The following is a 6000-nucleotide window of genomic DNA, read 5'->3' on the forward strand; positions in this document are numbered from 1 at the left end:
GAAGCGTTGTTGGTGGTGGTGGTATGATCTACATCTGAACACGATACTGTAAGCGCAAAGTTTAGTTACAATAGGCAGAAGAGTGACAGGAAGAAAGCAAAACAAATCTCCCCCCCCCCCCTTGACGTTTCCGCGTTGGACTTGGTGATACGCCACTGCCCGTACATAACTCGACATGGAAAAAGCATTTCACAGTTCTAATTAAATGGAAACTCCACGTAACACACAAGTATGTAAACAGGGGGGAAGGACTCACCTTTCTTCATGCTCCCTATCTTTTATTTTTATTTTACCTTCACCCGGTGGCGCTATGAATTCCACGAGAAGCGTACAAAACAAATGTTCCTTCGGTACTGCCTTCGCGGTTTCACGTCACTCTCTGACCAAGCTGGCTGTAAACGATTTGATTCTTGCAACCCTCTTGTCGGGCAGCGCCCTCTATCATCGGTAAGTGTTTACACGCGCTTACGACACAGGTGAGTCCCCGGTGGCAGGTGCTACCTGTTGTTTTCTTTTGACTTTTACACTTTTTTTCTACTGACACTTCTGCAACGGTTAGGGATGTAACAGCTGCAAGAAAACGATAGTAAACATTTTGCACGGAAAAAGTGCAGTACAACAGCACACTTCCGCTGACAGTGGGACAATTTTTATTAGCAAGAGGCCAAATCCACTACGATTAGCACCAATGACTAGCTATTTTAAAAGATATCCTTTTCTCAGTAGACGCACATCTGCTGAAGACCCTTCCGTACAGGAAGGGTCTTCAGCACTGTACGGAAGGGTCTGTTATATTCTGTTATTTAAAATGCAACCACAATCACTGACCCTGATTCCTATTATTTAAAATGCAACCACAAGCTTAACTAATTCTTCGTTTCGACTAATTCTTTTATCAATACCTCAATAAAGAAATGAAAAATAAAAATCAATGTGGAAGAGTTAAATCAGCCTCGGACGAAAGCTATACGAATTTTATTCTTGGCACTCGTGTTTTTTGTCCCTAAAAATAGGCAGACAGATTAGAGAAAGTTCAATTTATACGTACAATATGCTGACAGACTCATGACCTTAGATTCTCTAAAGCAGTGGCCGGTATCCTTTTTCTACGGCGGTCAAATCTTGCTTTTCGAATTTCTTTTGATGGGTCATAACAGTCGATCGATAATGAAAACTATGTAGTGTGGATTATGTAGAATGTAATTAATAAATAAAAAATCATTCACGAATCTTTTATTTTTAAATTCAATTCTAAGCACATTTATTTATATACATGTAGTAATAATAATATTTAACGATACATTTTTAAATATAATTTTTGGTAACGAAGCGTAAGAATTTTTAATGACTTCTTTGATGCTGAATTTCTTTAGAAAGATGTACTAAATCTGATTGGGATTTTGTTGTTTTTACCCCCCACACACGATTCTGAATTGCCTTTTGTTAGCCTGCTTCATAATGGATTTAACACATTTCATTTGAGAAAATATTTGTTCGCGCATATAGGAAGAACCAAACAGCGATAGAGTGGAGATTGAAATTTCGGGTATTACAAGGTATTGTTAATATATGTGGATAGGCATTAACAATCCGGAAAGCAACACGCATACTATGCTTGCAAGGTGCTTGAACCGAAATTGCATCGAGGATTTTTATTTATTTATTATTATTATTATTATTTTTTTTAATGAATTAATATGTTCAGTTACGGGCCACATGAGTGCCAAATCTTCTGGCAGGTCATAGAGGAAAAAAAAAAAAAAAAAAATTCTGTTTATACTCCGGGACGACCAAACGGTCAGAGGAGTTCAAAAGATAGACAGAATAAAAGAAACAGCACCGTATTTTTAAGGACTTCGGGTTCAATGTGGTCTGGTCCGGGGCATCTCCTCTCCTGCATTTTGGTGAGAGCCTGCCGCAGTTCATTGGTGGTAAATTGGTCTTCTACAGCATTTTTGAAGTCTGTGTTGTTTGCCTGGCATGTTTCTTGTTGTGCTGTCAGAAGGGCAGTATCTGTGGCAAAAAGTGTGTCCAGAATATTGGCCATAGATTGCTCCCACGATGTAGTCATAGTGCCCTGGGGTGTGAGAGTGGATCAGATAACTTCGCCCCTGGGGAGTTTGTTGGTGGTGATGCGGTACCCCTCCCCCAGGGTTCATTATTGCCAGTCGTTTTCACGAGTCGTTCCGAAGATGATCTTTTACGCTGCCTTATAAGGGATGTGTAGTAACTTCTGACTCTTCAATATTCTTCACGGAGGGTGTTGACCAAATTTGGAGACCAAGAAATACGAGCTGTCTGAAGGGCTTTTCCTTTGGAGTGTACAATTCGGTGAAGGCGCTCCAGCTCTGGGGATCAGCGTGGAACGGCATTAGGCAGTGGTCTTTTCCTTCTAATTGATTGCAGGTCTGGATGATGATTTCTGATGTTGGTCGGGGTCCAGTGCTGGAAGGTTAGAAGAATTGTGATCCTGGATCGTTGTCTGCAGGGTGGAGCAAAGATTTCCCAATTGGCCTTGTTAATGGCATAGCGACTAATATTGTAGTGAGGTGGTGGAGTTGAATCAATGGATCTTGTGAGTTGAAATGTAATAGCTCTGTGATCTGAGGTGGTCCAGGCCTCATTGACCTGCTACCCAGAAATTTTGCTGGAAATGGATCGTGTGGCTATAGAGATGTCTATTGTGGATCCCCACAGAGTGCTGGAACCGTTTCTTACCGCAGTCAATTCCAACCCCATAAGGAATTACCAATTAACGAAATCTGGGAGATCGCAAATTACAACCAAGTGAGCTAGCCAAAAGTAATATGCATTAAAATACTGATAGGAATGGCCATATCACACAGAGTAAAAAAAAAATTTTTTCCAAGATGATACTGGAAACTAATTTAATTTACTAGAAAATGCGAGGCCTTACACATGGGTAGCAGTAATCCTAGAGTAACGTACCAATTGGGTACCACCAAACTTAGAGTGTAGATAATGAAAAGGACTTTGGTGTAACTATACAATCTGATATGAACTTTTCTGGAGAGTGTAGACAGGAGGCTGGGACAGCTTATGGGATTTTCTCAATCACATAATGTACAGTAATTTTTCCAGTAGGAACAAAGAGCTGATTATCCCGTTGTATAAGATAATGGTAAGGCAGTATCTTGAATATCTAATTTCAGGGGGAAAAAAATGTGTGTTTTAAAGGGTACAGAGAAGTGCGAAAATATTGAAGGGCATTCTTAAAGAGGCATTCTTATTACGTTTTTTAACCTAGAAAACAGGTATACTCGGATTACACATTGGATTGGCTGGCCAGATGGGTAAAGCCTGGCAACCCAAAGGTGTGTAAGATGCAAGGTATGTTAGTGTCTAACGGCTCCTGGGATTTCTCCCATCTCCGCGGGTATAGATTGTATCGGGCCAGAGATTTGAAGTATGTGGGGGGGGGTCATGTGCTGTATATTGTGTTGTGCCCTTTGTTCCTCCGATCTATTAGCCGCCGAGTCCCTAGTGGGACCCGACGTTACCACACCGTGCCACGAGGAGGCTGACCGGGTGCACCACTGATGCTAGAGTACTCTGGCGGGTCCTGCCACCTACTTTCCTGGGATTTCAGTGGCTAGGACCAGATTTGAGAATGAGACGATCGCTGTTTCTTGAGCAATGGTTGTAATTTTAACAGAGCGTAGGGTTGTTCGCTGATAACTTGTTCTAGGGCCAAATAGGTCGGGCAATAATTTTGATGTATTTAGATTTAGACCTGTGGGGCATATATATATATATATATATATATACACACACACACACACACACACACACATATATATATATATATATATATATATATATAAAAAATCATTGTGTAAGAGAAAAATAGTGGGGGAGGTAAAAGAACAAATGGAAGGAAACAGAAGAAAGAAGCCACAAAAAAAAAAAAAGAGAGAGAGAGAGAGAGAGAAAGAGAGATACCCCGCAAGTGCAGGGTAGGTACAGCTAGCACGGCCAGTCAGTTGGAGCCGACACTTGGTGGAAATCCAGCCGTGTGAGTGCTGCTATGGTGGATGGGTCATGTTCAGGAAGATCTACTCCAGGTGTCGTCATTGGAACTCCATTTGGTGAGTCTGTGTTGCATCCAGACTGAAGGCTGGTCCAGTAGTCCATGATAACGAATAGTGGAGTGGTCAAAACCAGGAGTCCAAGATATGATGGTCAAGTCCAGGGATCGATGGTAGGTCTCTTCTTGATGAGATGTGTCACATCTGGTCGGGAGAAGTTGGTCCAGGAATCAATGATGAGGAATTTGTCAAGGTATGTGTGGACCCTGTCTTTGATTGCACAGCTAATAATTATCTCAACCAAGTGGGGAGACCAGTTGACTACTTCAGATGTGAGGGATCAAGTTGGGTTCTGTAATCCGGATGGTTTGTTGGTCAAGTCTTGTGTAAGTTGGTCCATGGCTCAAGGATGCACAGCAACAGTTGGCAGTCATGATTATGACCTATTGATTCGGATGCTAAGGTGGTGGTAGCGCTTTCTGCCTGGTAAATAGGTCCATTGCAAATTGAGTCAGGGCTCTGTAAGTTTCTTCATTCTGTAGGGTGAGGTGTTCTTGATTTTGGTAGTTGAAGCGTAGTCTCGTTATTAGGATCCTCCTGAAGTCCTCATAGATTTCACAGCTGTGGGCAAGATGCTCCCACGTCTGATCCTCTCCACAGTGACAGTGGGGTGAGTCTGAAATTCTGAAGTCATGTAGTTTTTTTCTGGAAGGAGCCATGTCCAGTGAGGAGGTAGGTAGCATAGAGTCCCGGTGAAAACCAGACAGGTGTGAGGGGGTAGGAGGCCCTGCCATCCGGGAGGCATCTTTTGGTGACAGCGCCTTTAGTTGAGGTCTGCCATCTTTCTTGCCAGGTGTCTGTTAGATGTTCATTAAGTCTCTTCTTTTCAGCGTTTCTATTATTTGCTGGGTCAGTCGTGAAACCTGCGCAGGTAACTGCTCTTCCTTTGGCTATCTGATAGAGCAACCCATGACGAACAATCTCCAGTGGAAGAGATCCAGTGAGGACCTGGAGCGCATGGATGCTGACAGTGCGACAGGCACGAGAGGACAGAAGGAGAAGAGAGCGCTGGATAGTTCCTAGGCGCGGTCTGTTAATCTCTTGTCCACCAGATAAAGCAACTCGCCTACAAGACGTAAGCGCCTGGCCAGTAAGTACCTTACTGGCCAGGCGCTTAAGTACCTTAGTCAAGCCCTACAGAGACAGATGGGCCAGACCACGTGTTAAAAATGATGTAAGGAATCGGGCTCAATAGCAATCAAAAAAACTACCCCCAGCTGGGGATGCAGAACATCATATCCACTTGTTTGCACAAAACGTGAGGAGCATCTCAAATAAGCTCCACACCTTACAAACGATGATGATGTACGAGGACCTGGATTTCATTTGCCTAATCGAAACCTGTTTGGGAAATGAAAAACAGTTAGATCGGCTAACTGCGGCCGCAAACTGCAAATGGAATGCTATCTGTTCTTCCGGTTCTGTGGGAACCGGAAGAACAGATAGGCGAGGAGGGGGAGTTATAATTTGCTATCAAAATAAATACCAGCCTATAAGAGAACGAAAACCCAATTCAAAAAATTTTGAAGGGATTTGCGTTACATTTTCAAAAGAGCACGTGAAAATTAAGTTATGAATCATATACCTCCCACCTGAACACACAAAGGAGACAAGAAATGAACTCTATGCTTGGCTTGCTGCAAATCTAAAGCCATCAGTCGACACAATAATAGCGGGAGATTTTAATTTGCCTCTTCCGAAACACAGGGAGGCCACGCAGCTTCCGATACCTGTGACAAGGGGAATGCAGCAACTTGACCTGTTGTATCATAGTTCCTTAGACATAAGGTTAGCGCAGAACTTCATAAAATTTAAGTCGGACCACAATCCCATTGAAATAGAAGCAGCACTGAAGATACATAAATACATGCAGGGCAACCACACTAACTGA

At 42.7% G+C, this 6000-nt stretch overlaps 1 protein-coding gene across 3 annotated transcripts in view; it reads right to left on the reverse strand.

The window, feature by feature from the left end:
• LOC150086840 (uncharacterized) overlaps positions 1–368 on the reverse strand; it is a 293238-nt gene extending 292870 nt beyond the window's left edge. For all 3 annotated transcript variants that reach the window (XM_090371610.1, XM_090371612.1, XM_090371614.1), the window contains exon 1: positions 257–368. The gene's annotated coding sequence lies outside the window, so the exon portion shown is untranslated. The remainder of the gene's footprint in view (positions 1–256) is intronic.
• Between the last annotated feature and the right edge of the window lie 5632 nt (positions 369–6000).

This window comes from Mastigoproctus giganteus, chromosome 4 (assembly GCF_048544385.1).
Source record: "Mastigoproctus giganteus isolate SK-2022 chromosome 4, ASM4854438v1, whole genome shotgun sequence".
Lineage (NCBI taxonomy): Eukaryota > Metazoa > Arthropoda > Arachnida > Uropygi > Thelyphonidae > Mastigoproctus > Mastigoproctus giganteus.